Below are 19,723 nucleotides of genomic sequence, written 5' to 3' on the forward strand. Positions count from 1 at the left end.
GAGGAGGAGCGGGAGGAGGGGGAGGAGGAGGAGGAGAAAGAGGAGGAGGAGGAGCAGGAGGAGGAGAAAGAGGATGAGGAGGAGGAGAAGGAGGAGCAGGAGGAGGAGGAGGAGGAGGAGGAATAAGAAGCACTTAGCAGATTAGCAGAGCACAGTGCCGGGTGTGTCTGCGGATGACTGACATGTAGACTGCAAACTGAGGATATGCGCTGCACCTTGCATGGAATAAAAAGGGAGAGAAGAAGGAAGTCTTGGTTCTCTGGAGGAGGTCTGGTCTTCACCATCACCTTTGGACGTTTTTCTCCACTTCCTCCCAGCACAGGCTCTTCGGTGTTCAGACATGGATTTGCACAGGGCTCTGCAGCGAGCGCCAGGACTTCGGCCTTTGACTGGATCCCTGGACTCTGCAGGACACACGTGGCCCACTTACACTCATCCACCTTGGACTCTGCAGGCAGCCATTGTAAGCCGACTTAGTAAATCCTTGGAATGTCATATATACAAATCTTTGTATTACATTCGGGCCCTTGGGCAACTTCTTCATGTAGCTTACTTGTGCCTTCCGGACCTGCTTGGACTCCACTTCCATTTAATGGCAGACTGTTGCTGTACAAGTCCACCTTTACGCCTTGGTGGTCATAAAGTTCACGATGGGCAGCTCAGGTTGCATAGTCAAGTGGTCAGATTCTGCTAAGGCCCCAGAGCAGCCGGGGAGCTGCTTTGCAAAGGGAGAGTAGATACCGGTGTCTGCAGATGACCGAGGCAGCAGGGCCAGGGCCAAGTGCAGGCAGCAGGGCCTGACAAAGGTGAGGGCTGCTGAGGTCTATTGGCCCCAGGATGACCTGTAAGACTACACTTTTGTGATAGGAAGAAGAGATAAGTGACTGAGGAGGGCACAAGAGGCTTGGTTCCAAAGCAAAAGCTCCGCCGACTGAAAGGAAGAAGGCAAGGGAAGGACTGCAGGCGGCCTTCCAGCTGCAGGAGCTCCCTGGTGGGGTGGACGCACATGTTCAGCCTGTTCTCCCACGCCCCGCTCCTGCTCTCCCCAGCCAGGTATCGTGTGAAGTCAATTCATGGCACTCAAGATTTTATAGTCTGTGCATGAATTGCAATTTTTCTCACCTAAGAATCTGAGTTGCGGATGGTGATGAGAGAAATCAGCTTCCCACTCAAAATAATTTTATATCATATAACCTAAAACTCAGTCAGGGGATAAATACTGTGCACCCCCATCCAGATCTAAACCTCCTTTCTTTCATTTGTTTACTATCCATCTCCTCTTGCTTTCAAATTATGCATTTGAATGTTTTTTGTTTCTCTTTATTGTTTTTTCCAGTACTAGGAATTGAACTAAGAGTGTCACGAATGCTAACAAGGGCTCCACCACTGAGCTATATCACAGTTCTTTTTATTTTGAAGTAGCGTCTTGCTAAGTTGTCCAGTCTGGCCTTGAACATGTGACCCTCCTGCCTCAGCCTCCTGGGATTCCAGGTATGCACCACCACACCCAGTTTAAATATCTTTTCAGCAGTAAATTTTACCTTGTTTACTATAATTCCGCCTCTTTATAAAGCACTTCTAACAAGCTTGTAGGTGACACTGATGCTGATATGGATGCCCATCCAGAGAGAAGTTGACTTAGGGACCTCAAAAGAATGTGGGCAAGCCTCAGGTATGGCTGACTCCCGGGACTCAAGTTATGCTGCCAGAGCTTTGCGAATTTTATTTATTCTTGTCATTGACCAAGTTTTTCAAGTCGAGAACCTGATGACAATAACCTGGGGACCCTATCCCACTACAGTGGATTAGGACTCCAGAGGAGAGTGTTTGGCCTGCTCAGGGTCCACATGAAATCCTGTGAACCTGCTGCTGCAGAGGGCAAGAATGTACACAGCTATGTTAGGAAGCTACCACATCAGCCATACACAAGATTCTGTGGCTTACATCAGGCCTAGAGGGGTGAAGGTTGGTGTTTAAATTATCTTTGTAATATTTTCATTTCTCTCTCTCTCTCTCTCTATATATATATATGAAAAAATTTCATCAGAACTTTTTTGAGACAGGCTGACCTCAAACTCAAGATCTTCCTGCCTCAGCCTTCCAAGTCCTGTGTTGACAGGTGTGGGCCACCATTTCTGGCTATTTTATCAGAATTCTTTTTTTTTTTGTACCAGGGATCAAACTCAGGACCTTGTGCTTGCCAGGCAGGCACAGTGCCACTGAGCTACAACCCCGGCCCTCAGAATTCTTGTTGCAGAATTTGAGCAAGGAAATATGATCCCTGTTGCTGTAGCCCTTATTTCATCTGATAGTTCATAGATAATTATCACTCCCTCCCTTAGATTACAAGGACCCTGACAAGAGGAAGCATTTCTTTCATTCACTCCTTTATTCAACAAATATTTGTTGGTCCTGCTAAATAGCTGGAGCAAGGAATGTCTGGTAAGGCTGAGTCTGGTCTGGGTGCCGGTTACGTTCGCACCATTGATCTCCCTGAGTACCGGGCATCCTGGGAGAAGCAGCAACATGGCAGAAAGAATGACTTCATCACACTGTCCTAAAACAGAAATGTAGTTAAGTGTGTGATCACAGTTTTGCCAAACACACACACACACACACACACACACACACACACACACAGAGGCATGCAGGACTATTTGACTACAAATGCCACGAAGTACTTACAGAGATACTCAGATGAGGAGAATGAAAGAGAGAGGAAGGGGAGAAAGGATTCTGTGAAGTCCACCAACAATGTCTACCATGATCTATATTTATGATAAGGTATTCTGAAATTGAGCCTAATATGTTTGAACCATCGATGCATAGAAGTGGGGGTATACTACTTTTACATGCAGGTGGATAAATCCTTATTGCACTGAGGCTGTGAGACAGAACACTGATTCAGTGAGGCCACTGTAAAAAGACTCTTGTAGTCCAACAGAAAGGTTTGAATCTCTTTTGAATTGAAGAATTTATAAATGAGGAGTTGCTGAGCATAGACTGCCGAGTGACATGGGTGGACATGTCATTGAAGGCAGAGTTACATTTCTTTGGAGATCTGGTTTGATTCCTTCGCTTGGATCTAAGACTAAAGATCCCTGGATCTGAATCTGCCAGAAAGAAATGGCAAGAGGCTGACATCCTATGTTGGAGACCAAAAAGAACATCCACTGAGAGGGATCCCTCAAGGCGGGACTCATGCTTGGGACTTGGGAGCATAACATTCTTTTCTATTTTTAGTTCTCTCCTGAGAATGTTGCCTACAGGAATCATTTATTAACTATTCCAGCTTGATATCAGCTGCAGCCTGGGGATTACGAATCATTTGTGCTTGGGAAAGCAGCAGTTGTGCAGTAGTAAGAAGGTGTTTACAGAAAAGGAGCAAGTTATGGAGAGAGATTCTTGCCGAGGTGACAAAAGCAGGTGGGACATGTTTTGGAACATGCTGTGTCCTTCTGGAAGCCTGGGCAAGAATGTGTTGAAACCCAGCACTTTCTGCTAATCTAGTAGATGATTAGGGCCCGGGGCCATTCCTGGCTGTTTAGGAAAGAGTTTGCAGCAGGTCTGAGAATTTAGGACTACCCGGGTAAATACTTGAGGTTCACGCAAGGTTCACTTTGGTCTGAACATTTGTCCACATGTTTGGCTTTGTCCTTAGCCTTCGGGAGGACAAATAGCTAAATGTCTATGTCAGTGTCATATCTGCCATCTCTGGGCTGATGTAAACATTTTCTCTACTCCAGGGAAAGGTTGAAATGTATGCGCATACAATGAAAATTGAGACACACTGGAAATCAGGTGTGATTTTATACTGCCTTGAAAGCCAATTACATTGTCCTGCTACCATAGTTTTGGGGTTTTTTTCCTGTTACTGGGGATCAAACTTGCACTTGCTAGGCAGGTGCAGCTCCACTGACCTAAATCCCCGGCCCCCTACTACCATATTTTTGACACAAATTTAAAGACAAATTATTCACAAAGATTAATAAAGAGCATCAAGTGGATGCAAGAATATAGGAAAGAGAAAAACATATAAGAAAGGGCAATAACCTCAAGAGCACTTTTGGAAATATTTGGGGAGGATCGTCTATCTTTCCAGCTGGCATGCCTTTTATTTCTTTTTCTTGTCATATCATATAGTACAGCGTAAAGTAGAAGTGGTAAGAGAGTACATCTGCCCCTTGTTTCTAATCATAAGGGAAACTGTTCAGTCTTTCATTGAACAGGGTAGGGTTTTGTATATTGTCTTCATTATGTTTAAGAACTTCCTTTCTAATCCTATATTTTTGAGAATTTCTATCATGACACAACTATGTGGATTGTCTTATTAAGCTGGTTGAAAATCACATGACTTACGATTATGGAGCTGGCCTTGCACTTCTTTTTTATTTTTAAATTAATTTTATTGGTACATTTTAGGTATAAAATGTGACATTCATCATTGGAAATTTGTACCTTTACATAATCTCTCTTGGTTCTTGTTTCTTTTCCCATTCCCCTGCCCTCCCTTCAACCCCTCCATCCCTCCCTATTTACAGGGACTTTGCTTCCATTTTTTCATTTTCTCATATTAATTCCATTCTCTTCTTTCCTTTCCCCTACTCACCCCAGTTCCCCTTCCCCTTTGCCCCTTTTGTTCCTATTTCACATTATCTATTATACCTTTCAGTCCTTATTTACACTTTCAGTTTCTCACACCAGAGGAACTATTAGGCATTTACACATGTGTGTCCTATTTATTTCACTTAAGATTATCACCTCAGTGTGCATCCATTTAGCTATAAATGTCTCTAATTTCTCATTTTTAATGGCTGGGTAGTACTCCATTTTAGAAAAAAACACATTTTCTTTATCCAGTCTCCAGTTGATGGGCAATTGGGCTGTTTCCAAGTTTTAGCTATTACAAACTGTGCTTCTATGAACATGGGTGCACATATATCACTGTGGTATGACTTTTTAAATTCTTTGGGGAAGATCCCCAGCAGTGGAATAGCTGGGTCAAATGGGACCTCTAGTCCTAGTTCTTTGAGGTATCTCCATACTGATTTCTACAGTGATTGCCCCAGCACTCCCACCAGCAGTGGAGCAGTGTTCCTCTTTCCCCACAGCCCAGCCAGCATTTGTTATTGGTTGATTTCATGATAGCAGCCATTCTTTCTGGGGTGAGGTGGAATCTCAGCATTGTTTTCATTTGCATTTCTCGAATGACCAGTGATGTGGAGCATATTTTCATATGTTTCTTTGCTATTTCTACTTCTTTGTCTGAGAAATGTCTGTTCATTTCAGATGCCCATTTTTGGATTGGGTCTTTAAATTTGGGAGATTTCTTAAAATTCTTTATAGATTCTAGATAGTGGACCTTTGACTGAGGAACAGTAGGTGAAAATTTTTTCCCACACTGTGGGTTGTCTCTTCACACTGTTGGTGGTTTCTCTTGCTGTGCAGAAGCTTTTTAATAAGAAGAGATACCACTTGTTGATTGTGTTAGTTCACGGGCAAATGAAGTTTTGTTCATAAAATCTTTTCCTATACCAATGTCTTCAAGAGTTCTGTCTAACCTCTGTTCCAGCCAGATCAGTGTTTCTAATATTTAGATCTTTAATCCATTTCAATTTTATTTTAGTGCATGGTGAGAGATATAGGTCTAGTTTTAATCTTTGGCAAGTTGAAGGCAATTATAATACACTATATCAATAGAGCCAAGGACAAACACCATATGATCATCTCAATGGATGCAGAAAAAGCATTTGACAAAATCCAACACTCATTTATGATAAAACCCTACAAAAAATTGTTATAGACCATCTCTACCTCAATCTGATAAAAGCCATTTATGAAAAACCAACAGCCAATATCATACTAAATGGTCAAAAACTGTAATCTTTCACACTAAATCAAGAACAAGACAAGGGTGTCCACTATCACCACTCTTGTTCAATATAGTTCTGGAAACATTAGCCACAGCAATTAGACAAGAGAAAGAAATAAAAGGAATAAAGATAAGAAATGAAGAAGTCAAATTGTCATTATTTGCAGATGACATGATACTATATATAGAAGACCCCAAGAAGTCCACCAAAAGTCTTCTAGACTTAATAACCAAATTCAGTCAATTAGCTGGATACAAGGTCAACACACAAATATCATTAGCCTTCCTCTACATGAACAACACACTCACTGAGAGAGAAATAGGGCAAACAATTCCTTTCACAATAGCATCCAAAAAACTGAAATACCTAGGAATCAACCTAACAAAAGAAATCAAAGACCTCTTCTCTGAAAACTCTAGCACTCTGAAAAGAGAGATTGAAGATGGTATCAGAAAATGGAAAGACATACCTTGCTCCTGGGTAGGAAGAATCAACATAGAGAAAATGGCCATACTTCCAAAACTGTTAGATAGAGTTAATGCAATTCCAATTGAGATCCCAGCAGCATACTTCATGGAACTTGAGAAAACAATCCAAAAATTCATTTGGAACAAGAAGAGACCCAGAATAGCAAAAGCAATTCTAGGTAACAGAGACATGGCAGGGGGTATCACAATCTCCAACCTGCAACTATACTACAAAGCTACTGTGATAAAAACAGCATGATACTGGCAAAGAAATAGACCTGAGGACCAGTGGAACAGATTAGAAGATGCAGAAACAATGCCAGACACACTCAGCCATCTCATCTTCAATAAAGGAGCCAAACACCCTCACTGGAGGAAAGATAGCCTCTTTAGTAAATGGTGCTGGTCTTGCATTTCTGACTCCCTAATTCCTACTTTGTCATGATCTGTTATTCTTTTAATTTATTGCTCATTTCAATTTTGCCCATATTTTGTCAAGGTTTTTTCATCTGTATTCAGGAGAGATATAGTTTTCATTTCTTATCTGGCTTTGGGATCAGCATACCAATGCCCTCTTAAAATGAGTAGGAAAGTGTTCCCTCTGTTTCTATTCTCTCGTGAAAATTGTAGAGAAATAGTATTACTTCTTTAAATCTGTGGCAGAATTCACCAATGAAATTCTGCTTTATTTTTAAGGGTTTCAATTATCAATTTAATTTCATTAAGCAATATAAGGCTATCAAAGTTATTTCTCCAGGTGAGTTTGATAGTGTCAGTTGTACTCCCTTTGACTTAAGTTAGCAAGTCTGTGAGCAGTACCTCCTTCAAAGCTTGACTTGTGAAACTGTTCAGAGAAGATGGATTGGCATGGCGCACCACACTCTCTAGCCTAGCCATTAAGAGGTGACGCATCTTGAGCCCAGTTGCTTGCAGAAAGTGAAAGCGTGGCTGGGAGTGCAGCTTGGTGGTAGACCCTTGCCTAGCAGGTATGAGGACTTTGGTTTGACTCCCAGAACTTTGCTGGTGAGGGTAAAAGAGTGTGAGGAAATCTGATAATTTGTTGGCAACGTCACCATTGGCCAAACTTTGTCCTGCCTAACAGACGTGGGCAAACATCTTCCTCTGTCAGTAGTCCAAAGTAGGCATCTATTTAGCATTCATTGTCTGAGTAGTGATTTAGAAGCAGCATAGTTGCTGTGGATTAAGATATATGGCTCCAGGCCGGGGATTTAGCTCAGTGGTTCCGCTGCCTGCCTCGCAATCGGAAGGACCCAAGTTCAATCCCTGGTACCCCCCCAAAAACGATATACGGCTCCTATACTCTCAGCTTTAGGTTGACTACTAAGTTGTTTAATAGCAAAAAATTTAAATTAATTTATTGTGGATAAGACATCAGAATTATTATTTATTGTATAACTTCATTCTGTGATTTTAGTATTCATTTTTTGCCTTGGCTTTGATGGAAAACTGAAGCCAGGGGTGGTAGCACAGCCTGTAAGGCAAAAGGGTCACAAGTTTGAGCCCAGCCTGAGCAACTGACTCAGTGAGACCCGGTCACAAAATACAAAAAGGACGGAAGTCCCGGGTTCAATACCGCCCCCCCCACACACTCTTCTCATTACCTCACCGTCTCCAGTCCTCATCAGGCTGTATTTACAATCACACTCACAACAATCCCTGCATCTTGCAAACAGCATCTGTTTGTTTCCATACCAAGCCTTCTTCTTCCGAATGTGTGTATCAGTTAGGTCAGGATGGATTTACAAGGACAAGTTTTCAAAGTATTTTCAGATCTTCCATACTGCCCTGTGGTTCCTAACACTTGAATCTAATTTGCTTTGCCCAAAATCCTACTTCTCTTTAGAATTCTTTTGCAGGAACTCAAAAGTACTTTTAGTGGCTGTGTAAATTTATTCATTTCTCAGATGAAGCAGGAGAAATAGTCATGTCATGGAAAGACAGGAAAATCACAATTGCAGTTTGCCTGCCATGTCTGGAGTTCATGTCATACATGAATCACCCAGGCCTTAGGATTAGCTTCCGTGCATGTGACTAAATACCAAACCTTGGCTTACGTCTGATAGATGCTTGTTCTGTAATAGTCTGGAAGTGGAGTCCTCAGGGCAGAAAGATGACTGCATGGTGTAGGCACCTTCTGTCTTTTTGTCTCCTCATCTTCTTTCTCCAAGGTCACCACTTGGTTCAAAAATGTTGCTGAGATCTAGTACTTGATATCTCCAATGAACATCAGGCTATAGTCTGAATGTGTGTGCCCTCCTAAGTTCATAATTTGAAATACTCATCCCCAAGAGGACAGTATTAGGAAGTGTGGCCTTTAGAAGGTGGTTAGGTCATAGGGTAGAAACCTCACCAAAGGATCAGTGCCATATAAATATGGCTGAGTGAGATCCTCCACCCTCCCACCTCCCACCATGGGAGGAAACCGCACGAACACTCACCAAATACTGTATCTGCCAGCATCCTGATTTCGGATTCTTCAGCCTCCAGAACTATGAGAAATAAACTTCTGTCATTTATGAATTACCCAGTTTATAGCATTTTGTTGAAGAGGCTCAAATGGTTTAAGACAGTCCAGAAAGAGGAACAATGGAAGAACCCAAAGGATATATACTCTCTTCCTGTCCGAAAGTCTTCCTGAAAGTTTCATCCAAGATTTTCCTTGCTATCACCATGAGACCGCTGGTGTCCACTGACACACGTCCTCTCTGTCTTTAAAGCCAGAGCGTCTGATCTTTGGCTGAGCTCATAGCTGAGAGGTGGGGGCAGAGCAAAGGGTTGGACAGGAGCAACAGGGAGTGTCCAGCGAGATCCAGTGGCAGTGTCCCATCCCACCTTTCCTTGGGACCACTGCTGAGCCTTCCTGGACTGTTGCTCATCCCCCAAGTGCAAGTTCAGGTGGGGAGAGAGTCCCTACGGCCAGCAATTCACTAGGAGGATCACAGAGCTCAGCAAAACTGCTATACAAGAGGTTATGAGGTGTTACAGTGAAGGACACAAGTAGAGCTCAGCCACTGGAAGCAGCACCCAGGGCAGGGGACAGGCATGCGCTCCCGGGGTGGCTTCTCCATGCATTGTGTTGACCTGTATTCCTTGTCCCAACAGTGGTGAGTGACAATACAAATGGACTGTTTCCCCCTGGGGAAGTCACGGGACCTGGTGTCCAGTGCCTGGATAGGGTATCCAGCGTGTAGACGCAATGGATTGTCGCACAGCTGACGTTAGCATGCTGTTGCTCTGGACACTGTCCAGAGACCGCCCGCCCTCCCCCATAAGTCACAATGTTAGCAGAGACTAGCTGACATAGTCCACGGCCCCCAGGAAGGAAACAAAGACACTCAGTCGGGCAGAATGTTCCAAGGGCTGAGGGGCTCTGTCCCAGGTGTTGGCCGCAGAGACCACATTTCCTTTGGGCAGTGTTAATGTTTTTGTGCACAGCAAGCCCCCTTCTCCAGCTTGCTGGCCATTCCTCTACATGCTCCAATCCCTCTCTTCGGAAGCCCTTCTCCAGTACATGGCTGCCTGGGTCTTCCTGACACCCCGTGAGGTAGACTGTGATCTCAGTTTTCCCAAGGACTTAGCTGAGCCCCCAGAAAGGTCTAGAAACTTGCAGAAAGTCCCACAGGTTGTTCTCAGCCTCATGTGTCCTGACACCTAATGCAATGGCTTTTTGACGGTACCCGGCTGCCAGGGGCATAATTGCTCCAAAAGGGCCAGCAGCTGACCAAGAAGAATTAGTCACTGTAAAGGTCAGAAGATTGAGGTCAGTTGAACCTCATCTCAAATATTTGGGGATCTGAATGCTTTTAAAACCCACATAAGCCTGCTGAAATGAACCCAGAGTTGGCCCTGGACCAGAAGTCTCCAGAGAACACAGAGGCAGCTTTTGTGGATAAATAGGGCTCTCTGTAAATTTTTACAAGGGTCCAAGAATAGCCTCCCTTTTCTGTGTTGGGGAAGCCGGCCAGACATGCTAGGAGACATGGTGCTGCCAGGGGCCATCCCTGCACCACAGAATGGAAATAAGCCTTCAGCACTGAGCGAGGTGACGTCCCTAAGCAACTGTCCTCCACTCTGACCGAGAAGTCAGAGTCCGTTGTGAGGCCCGAGGCTTGTCTCCTAGCCAGGGGACAAAGCACCCCATCCTTCCGCCAGCTGGTCCCATCTGCTGCCGAAAGCTCTGGGAGAGAAGTGATTGCTAAGGTAACGGTGAGGCCCTGAGGGCTGGGCAGACAGACACACAGCAGCTGCCAATGCTGGCCACACAGCCTCTGTCCGGGGACCCTCTGCCAGCTGAAGCCTCAGACCTGGGGTGTGCAGGGCTGCCTGCAGAGAAGCTTCGTGATCTCCAGGATTTCTGTTGTGTCATGGAGACAGCTCTCTCAACTGGGGAGACTGAGTCAGCAGAGCTGGAACTCAGTGGCCTTGACACCAACTCCACTGGTCCCTCCTTTAGAGGTGACCTTGTGGTGCAGCAAGCTCCCTGGGGTCCCACAGGAAGGGGTCGACACTGCTGCAGGAGATGATGCAGAAATAAATACCTTCTTCATCCAGCAAACACTCGCTGTCTGCTGTATTAGTTTGTTAGGGGCTGCCAGCCATAACAAGTAATGTGGCATCTTAAAACACAAGCGTTTATACAGTTCCATCTTGGACAGTTATGGATCCCAGGAGTCCTTCATCAACACACTGACAGGGCCACGTGGCCTCTGAAGGCTCTGGGGGAGAATCCGTGCCTGCCTTTTCCAGCTTCTGCTGGTCCCAGGCAGCCCTTGGCTGTGGCTGAATCACTCCAAACATCTGCCTCCTCTGTGTCTCCTCCCATTCTTTTCCCTTGTAAGGATCTTTGTCACTGGGTTTAAGGTCCACATTAATCTAGGATGATCTCAACTCAAGACCTTTGTGTCTGCAAGGATCCTTTTCCCAAGCACCACACAGGTTCCGATGGACCCATCTTTGTGGAGGCAGAAGCACCGTTCACCCTCCTACAGCCACCTGGGCCCAGCTCTGCTTTAAAACTGGTTGTAGGGTTCAGCTCCCATGAAGAGTCTATTCCAGGGGCTGAGAGGCAAAGCAATGGACTATGATCTACTTCCAAGTAGTGAGAGCTGCTCCAAAGAACCACTAGAGAGGGAGGCTGAGGCAGGAGGATCAAAAGTTTGAGCCCAGCCTGGGCAACCTGGCAACTTAGCGAGACTGTGTCTCAAAAATAAATAGGCTGGGAATGTAGCTCAGTGAAAAGGCCCTGGATTCAATCCTCAGCACCACAAAAATAGAAGCAAAGAACAAACTGGATAGCTCATCTGTCAGGGAGCACGAAGTAGGCACAGCATTGCCTGCTGCCCTGCGGTGCCCATTGTAGGAGTTGGAGGGCCTGAGACCTGCAGTTGCTGAACTTGGACCTTCAATGCTGCTGTCCCAAGTGCCTGCTGTGAACCAGGTGCTTTATCCTCCAACCAGGATGCAGAGTGGGCCTTCTCCTATGTGCTGTGATTTCCTAAGTCTGCAACACTAAAGCCAAAGCTTCTGTCACACTTCCTTTTTATTTTTTTTGAAAAGTTTACTGAAAACTTTTATTGTAATCAAAACGTGACATAACGGGGTTGTAATGAATTCAGCAAATCATTCTGCTGATATTTTAGAACTTGTATTAGCTCTTGCCAGGCAATTAAAAATATTCAAATGTGAAAATTTCACAGTAAACTCCACCTCAACTAATTAATGGTGGTTAAAAATAATAGGCCAAACCTCTCATGTTACATGGTCACAACTCACAATTCTGTACAAAAGTTCATGTTATAAAGCTCTGATGTAAAAATAAAATAATCAAGCAGCAATATTTTAAGTGCAGCACAGGGTCTTCCATGTCATTATTTACAAGGCTTGAATCTCCTTTACATTATAACAAAATTTAATACAGATGACTTGGTAATTAAGTCAATTTTAAAAAATCTGTCCTTTTAGACAGAGACAGATTTCACTTTTTGGTCATCCTTCTTCTCCTTTTCTTTATCTTTGCTCTTCTTTGACTTCTTTTTCTTGTGTTTGTGTTTTTGGCTTTTTTCCAATTCTGCTTCAGTGCCTGGATGTTTCTTATGCTTCTTATGCTTTTTGTGTTTCTTGTGCTTCTTCTTTTCTTTCTTTTTTTTTTCTTCTTGCTGTCCTGACTTTCTGCTGAGCTGGCACTGCTGCTGTGACTGTCACACTTTCTGAAAGGAAGAGTCAGACGCATCTCCCAGGAGTGGCCACCCCTATGGCAACCCGTGACCCAGATCACCAGCCCCTTCCAACCTTCACCAGAGAAGCAGAGACAGCTAGGAGGTGGATGGAGAAAGCCAGCCCTTAAAGCAAATGCACAGATAGCTGTGGAACATGTCATCCAGCTTCCCTCCTGCTCTGTGGGGAAGGCAAGAGGGCGATTTGCTCACCTACACTTGGGGCAGGAGCCGAAACCCCAAGAGAGGGGAGTGGTGGTGCCCACCGACCAGGCAGGCACCTCACTGGCCCGGAGTGTCCCCTGAGCTCCTTGGTGCTGGCCTAGGGCCACCTTGAGATGGGAGCGGAGCACAGTATGGTGACCACACCGTGTGAGAGCTCGGCCTCCTGACATTAGGGGGCCACAGGCTTCCCCAGAATTGTCGAAGGTCCATAGCAAGTAGTCATGGGGGAATTAAAGGGGCATCCGCACAGCCAGAGGCCAGTTGGATCAAGGGTGTGTGTGTTTCTTGGGGGCCAAGAAAACCTCAAGGAAGGAGCCAGACCAGAGCCATCTTGGAACAGAGCCTTGCCCAAGAGGATGAGTGCCCCCCAGGGCGAGCCCCTAGGGCAGATGAAGAGATCTGAGAGGTCACACAGAGAGTGCCCATGCCAGCAGTGCCAGGTGACAAAAGCAGAAATGTGGGTAGTGAGGTATCTCTGAAGGACCCGCAAAAACACCTCATGAGAGGGAGAAGACAAAGACTGTTGTTATTGATTAAATTGTGTCCCCTGAAAAGCTAACACCTCGGCACCTGGGAATGTGACCGGTTTGGGGATGGGGCTGTGGCTGATGTCATTAGTTAAGTGAGGACACACTGGGGCAGAGTGGGCCCTTCATCCAACTGGACTGGCGTCCTTGTGAGAAGAGGACATTTGGGCCTAGACTGAGAGAGGAGAGAGTGCCTTGTGACCGCCTAGGAAAGTGGGCATCTACCAGAAGCTGGAAGAGGCAAGAGAGGAACCCGGGGGCTTCTGGGGAGGGTGGCTCTCTGTACCCCTTGACTTTGGACCTCTAACTTCTACAAGCATGGGAAAGCACATTTCTGCTACTGCAAGTTACCTGGTTTGTTATGGCAGCCCTGGCAAACAGAAGGGCCTGGTTCAGCCCCTGCAACTCAGCAGGAAGCTAAGGCCAGATACTCCAGCAGGAGGCGGGCAAGACTTCCTGCCTCCTCCTCTTCCCTTCTGTTCACTTGTCCTCCTGGGCCAGAGCAGCCAGACGCAGCAAGGTATACAGGAGAATTGGGCTGAAGGACACATCATGTCCCATTCCTGCTGTCCTGCTGAGCTGGGGGCAAGAGAACTCCTTTGAAAGGATGTGAGAAGGAAAAAAGAAAAATCAGAGTGGCTTGGTCAGACTTGAATTTTTTCACTGAAAATGCCCAAAACAAGCTTAGGATCAACTTATAGTGTGGGAAACTGTCTCACAATGCCAAGAATCGGAAAGAGTTCACCAGAAGCACATAGGCAGAAATGGCAGAAGTAGGGGGCAAGAGGAAGACATCTTGGATTTCCCAGCATCCCTTGGGCTTTCCCCTCAGTAGAAAGAATGTTCTGCTCAGCTTCACTGAAACCAAGGGGTCCTGTTCTCCAGGGACTAAAACCTAACCTGGAGCTCAGGTCACCAAAGAAAATGTCCCCACCCTCAAGGAATTTTGAAACACTTGCTTAGGGAACAGCTTTCCTGGAGGCTGGCAAGTGCAGGTCACAGAATAGCCCCAGCAGCGTTCCGTGGCTGGGGAAATGCTTTCACAGAGGCTGCCCTCTGGGACTGTGGAACATGGCGCTAATGCCAGTGTCAACAGAGCAGGCTTCCTGGCTGAGGGCCAGTGGTGGAGGTGCTGGGATTTGTCCGTGCCAGCCCAAGGGGACAGTTGGGGCTGGGCTACTCTCAGGTCAGAGTTGACTGCAGGAAGCAGAACTTTCTTTTGTTTTTAGATTAAAAAGAGACTTAATAAAGTGAAATGGGTACTTATGAAAATCATCTGAAGGCTGTTGAGGTGGAGAGCCCTAGACTGGGCCTCTAGGAAGGAGTGTTTAAATCCCCTTTTTTCGTGCTGGGTATGCTAAGTTACTGAGACCCCTGTCACGAAGGAGGGCGTGCAGGTCCCTAGGAACAGAGGCATGGCACACCATGTAGGGAGCATTCCGGGACGTGCCAGGTGGGGCACGGGCCAAGGGGAGAATGAGGGCTAAAGCCTTACGTGGAAGGAACAGGGTGAGCAGGCTTAGAACTGGCTGGTTTGAGTGACTTCAGTGAATTCTGGGGCCCCAGGCTGTCCCTAGACTCTGAGACCCTGGTACCTGACCTTGGGCAATTAGGACAGGGGTATGATGCCAAGAGGAGCTGACTGGGGTGGGCTCTCGGTTGGTTGCTTTGCCCATGAAAGGCAAGGCCTTTGCACTTCCCATCCATCAGCTAGTTCTGGAAGGGCCAGATGTCAAAGCTTCAGAAATACAAACAGAAAGATGTACGTCGTATGAGGAGTGACACCCCCTCACTACTACAGAGCTGGGTAACACCACAGACTAGGAAGATATAACTCAGGTAAGGAGAGATTCCTCACTACGTAGAGATGACCACCTGGGAGAGGACCGGTGTCAGCCCTGTTCAAACAGGCAAGGAAACGGGGGGCTCAGGGCAGGAGGGATAGGGTGAAGCTGCTGGCAGAGTTAGGAGCAGGAAGTCCTCAACTCACCGTGACTGCCGCCAATCTGTCAACTGGGCGACGTGGAGACTGATCATACTATTAGATTTGCACTTAAAAAGAAAAAATTCCCTGTGACCTGAGTGGAGGGGACCTCTGGAGTTTGGGAGCATGGATACAGTACCACCGGGGCTCAGTCCTGGTCCCTTCCAGCTAAGGCTGGAGCACTGAGTTCGACAGGTGAGCTGGGGTGCATTTGGGACAAGGGAGTCGCTTGGAACTTCCTCTCTTTCCTGAGAGCTTGGGCTGCTGGGGCCAAGGAAGCTCCAAGGCCTGTCCAGCCTCTCCTAGAACCACCCCACAGCTGTCCTGCACCCACCAGCCTCGGCATGGGGTGGTGTGAAGCCCGAATCAGGGTAACCCTAGATCCAGAGAGGGAGGGCCCACGCCACACGTGCCAAGCAGAAAATAGGAAGAAAAATGCTAGAGAAGAGAGCAGAGTGGCCTGTTTTGCATTTAACCCTCAGCAGTGTGGTGAGGCCAGAGTTTATTTTAGGCTTGTTTTGTTTTGTTTTTGTGGTACTGGGGATTGAACCGAGGGCCTTCACACTGAGCCACTGCCTCAGTCTTGTTTTCAATTATTTATTTTGAATCAGGGTCTTGCTAAGTCACTAAGTTACCCAGGCTGAGCTGGGCTTGCGTTTGGGATCCTCCTGCCCAGCCTCCTTCCCAGAGTGTTTTGTCTCTGTTGTATAGAGACGTTAGGTTCTAGCAGAGGATGGACCGCAGGTTTCATACCCAGTGTGCCCGAGTCTGAAAGCCACAGCCTTCAGAAAGGACTAGGAGGGCTGTGCATGTTGGCGCACGCCTGTAGCCCTAGCACTGGAAGGCTGAGGCTGGAGGATCACAAGTTAACCAGCCTAAGCAACTTAACAACTTAGCGAGATTTATCTGAAAAACAATAATAAAAGGCCAGGAATGTAGTCCAGGTTAAAGGCCCTGGTTTCAGTCCTCGTACCACAAAACAAACACTGGAGAATTACAGTACCTGTGTAGAGGCTGCTGTTGCCATATCCGGAGAAGGCAGCCAGGTTCGGTTCAGAGCTGTGGGGTGAGGCTCGGGCCTCAGGGAGCAGCAGGAGCCGTGAACACAAGCAGCTCCTTCCTCCCACAGGCCCCACCCCTTCCCTGACTTCCAGAGCTGCTTTCCTATGCACTTCTGTTCCTGGAAAGCCCACCTGAGAGGCTTTTGATTTGTGGTTTGTTTTGATAGCACATCCTTCACAGTTACTAAAGTGACCGACACGTACTACCAAACTGCGAAACATACATAGCATAAAGAAACGACTCCAGAGCCAGGCATGAGGGGAGATGCTTGCCACTCAGTCAGTTTCACTTCACTGATCCCTTGCTCTCCCCACCCACAAGCCTGTCAAGAAAAACCCCTCTCAAGAAACTCTGGTCAGACTCTCCGTCAGAGTTATTCTAGGGGGTATTGCTCAGAATCCTAAATTCAGGCTTGCTGCGTTCTTTTATTGGGTTACCACTGCTTCCCAAACACATACCACTCTAAGAGTGAACTTAATAGAATTATGGACATTGTGTGAGTGCTGATGATGCACCAACATCTCCATCGATTGCGTGTTAGTTTAACAAATGCACCTCTCGAGTGGGGGAATGTTGCTAGTGAGGGAGGTGACATATGTGTAGGGAAAGGGGATATGTGAAAACCCTTGGTACCTTATGCTCACTTCTGATGTGAAAATCTCTTGGTGTCCTGACTGAGTACACACACACACACACACACACACACACACACGCATCACTCAAAATGCTAATGTTCTTTGTACCTTTGCAAAGATTTTCTTTTTGTAGAAGTAGTTTCAGTAATTTCATATTATAGTCTTTTACCCTGTTTCTTCACCTAGTAACATATTATAAGGGAGATTTTACTATATTTTAAAATATCTGCATGGAAATCCATTGTGTGGATGAACTATAATTTAACACTTCACATTTTTACACAGTATTGCAATTTGTGTCAAAGAGCATTGAGAAAAACACGCCATATTCTTAAACACAAATTCCTCATGGCAATAAAATAGTGAATATTTGTTGAGTGCTTAGTAATGGCCAGGAACTGAACCAAATGCCTGACAAATGTTGCCTCAACTAGTGTTCTCTGAACCTTAGGGAGCACGTACTATAATTAATTCCATTTTACAGATGAGGCAACTGGCTTGGAGCTAGTGAATGACTTGTCTAAGATTAATAGCAAAAGCTGTAAACAATTTAGGTTTATTTGATTCTAGAACTTGAGCTGTTAATCATTTTGGACTCCTGAATATAGTGAATTAGTTTATGTAATTTTAAATATTTTTTATGCCTTCTCTCAAGTAGCTCTCCAGAGAAATCGTACTGGTTTATAGTTCCCAACAAAAATTCTAGAAAGTACCCCAACCCCCATCAACACTGGCTTTATAGTTCTTTGTAATCTCTGCATTAATTACATAGAAAAAATGTTTCTTCCTGTTGTTTCAATTAATTTTGTGTGTGGTACTAAGGATTAAATCAAAGGTCTTCACGCTGCGCTACATCCTCAGCTGTTTCATATTTTTAATTTTGAACCAGGGTCTCTCACATTTGCTAAGCCATTGTCTTAGCTACTTTCTTATTGTCAGGCCAAAACACCCAACAGCCGCAAGTTAGAGGAGACGAGGTTTAGTTTGGCTCACAGTTTGTAGCGGTTTCAGTCCATAGTAGGCTGGTTCCAAGGCGGGGTGGATGGTGGTATCACACACCCATGATCCAGTATCACACACCCATGATAGAGTCGCCTCTCCAAAGCCCTGTTTTTGAACACAGGAGGCTTTGGGGAACATTTTAGATAAAAACCATAACAGTCATTAAGTTGCCCAGGCTAGGCTTCAACTTGCCATCCTCTTGGATCAACCACCCAGAATGCTGGGATTACGTGTGTGCCACCATGCTTGGCTCTATTTGTAATTTTTAAATTACTTGAGATATTGTATATTTTCTTTTTATTGGTTGTATGCCTTTATGTTTTCAAAAATCACTTTTGTATATTCCTTTCTTCTCTTCCACTGGGCTGTCTTTTTTCTTATTGATTTTGTGGTGGATTGACTAATGGTCAACTTGTAAGGCCCAGCTGAACTCAATCAGCATGGTCTGGACGTGGAGGACCCACCTGAAAATGGTTACCAATAGCCATAAAAAGAGAACTGAAGGGGAAGATGTTGGCCTGTTGATTTGCTAGGAGAAGCTTGCTGTGGATGTTTTCCTGATGCAAACTAGGCTGTTCTCATCAGAGGAGGAGCTCGGGGCCTCGCCGTCCCTGGGAATGGCTGCTGTTCTCATCAGGGGAGCTCTGATCTTCACTGTGAGCATCACTTCCTGGCTCCAATGTGGATCCCTCAGCTTGGTGGCACAAATCCTTCATCTCACCAGCATAGATTTTCTGGCTTCCACCACTGGCCTTTGGGCCTTCCAGGTGCAGATCCTCAATACCGACAAGCATGTCACATTGCTGGACTCGAGGAGGACATTGCCTTGGACTCTAGGCCTTCAGCTGGAGTTGTGTGGGAAACTTCTGGGATCCAGGCCCTCATTTGAATCCTTTGGGCTTCTAGTGTGTGGTTAATTTCTTACACTCCTTTGCAGTTGACTTTTTGGGTAATTATCATAAGATAACCTTATAAGTTATGTGTCCTGTATTTAATGTATTCCCTCACCGAATCCTGCTGACTACAACAGATTTATGTTGCAATACTCCATTTGTAATTTAATTTTCAGATATTTTTATACCTTAGGATTTTTAAAATTATAACTTGACAATTTTCATGATATGCTCATTGATTACTTTAAGACTAAAATGAAGTGTTCCTCAGTGAGGAACCTTAGACATGGAAGGGTAGTGTATTAGCGTATTAGCCAGCTTTTCAGTCTCCAGGACACAATTTAAAAAAAGAGAGGTTGAATTTGGCTTATGGTTCAGGGGATTCAGTCCATGGTTGAGTCCAAGGCAGAAACCTCATGGTGGAAGGGAATGGTACAAGAAAGCTGGTCACCTCATGGTAGCCAGGAAACAGATCACCCTCCAAAGGCACACCGCTACACCCAGTGACACATCTCTTCCAACCAAGACCCACCTTCTAACAACACATTTAGCTATAAACTCATCAATAAATTAATCCACTGATGAGTATAGCACCCCCATGGTCCAATCACCTTTTAAAAGCCCCACATCTAAACACAAGAATCTTTTCAGGACATTCTTGATCTAAACCATTCTTGATCTGAATTGGCATGGAGGAAGAGAATGGTTTTCAGTTGGTTTAAAGCAATAGAAATTTTTTGTCTAATAAAATGTTATTCAGAACTGAGAGTGAGATGTAATCTATTTCTTAGCCCAAAGAAACAAGCACTAGCTGATCAGAAC

General features: G+C 45.4%; 1 long non-coding RNA gene across 1 annotated transcript; it reads right to left on the minus strand.

The window, feature by feature from the left end:
- Window positions 1–2,379: 2,379 nt before the first annotated feature.
- LOC147825063 (uncharacterized) lies at window positions 2,380–16,435 on the minus strand. The gene is made up of 3 exons (XR_015441285.1): window positions 16,313–16,435; window positions 8,800–8,850; window positions 2,380–2,557 (listed from the first exon to the last, which is right to left on the minus strand). It is a non-coding gene; the product is annotated as an uncharacterized LOC147825063 (long non-coding RNA).
- Between the last annotated feature and the right edge of the window lie 3,288 nt (window positions 16,436–19,723).

Source organism: Heterocephalus glaber, unplaced genomic scaffold (genome assembly GCF_053883595.1).
Source record: "Heterocephalus glaber isolate CG9 unplaced genomic scaffold, H.glaber_assembly_v1.0 deba00001509, whole genome shotgun sequence".
NCBI lineage: Eukaryota > Metazoa > Chordata > Mammalia > Rodentia > Bathyergidae > Heterocephalus > Heterocephalus glaber.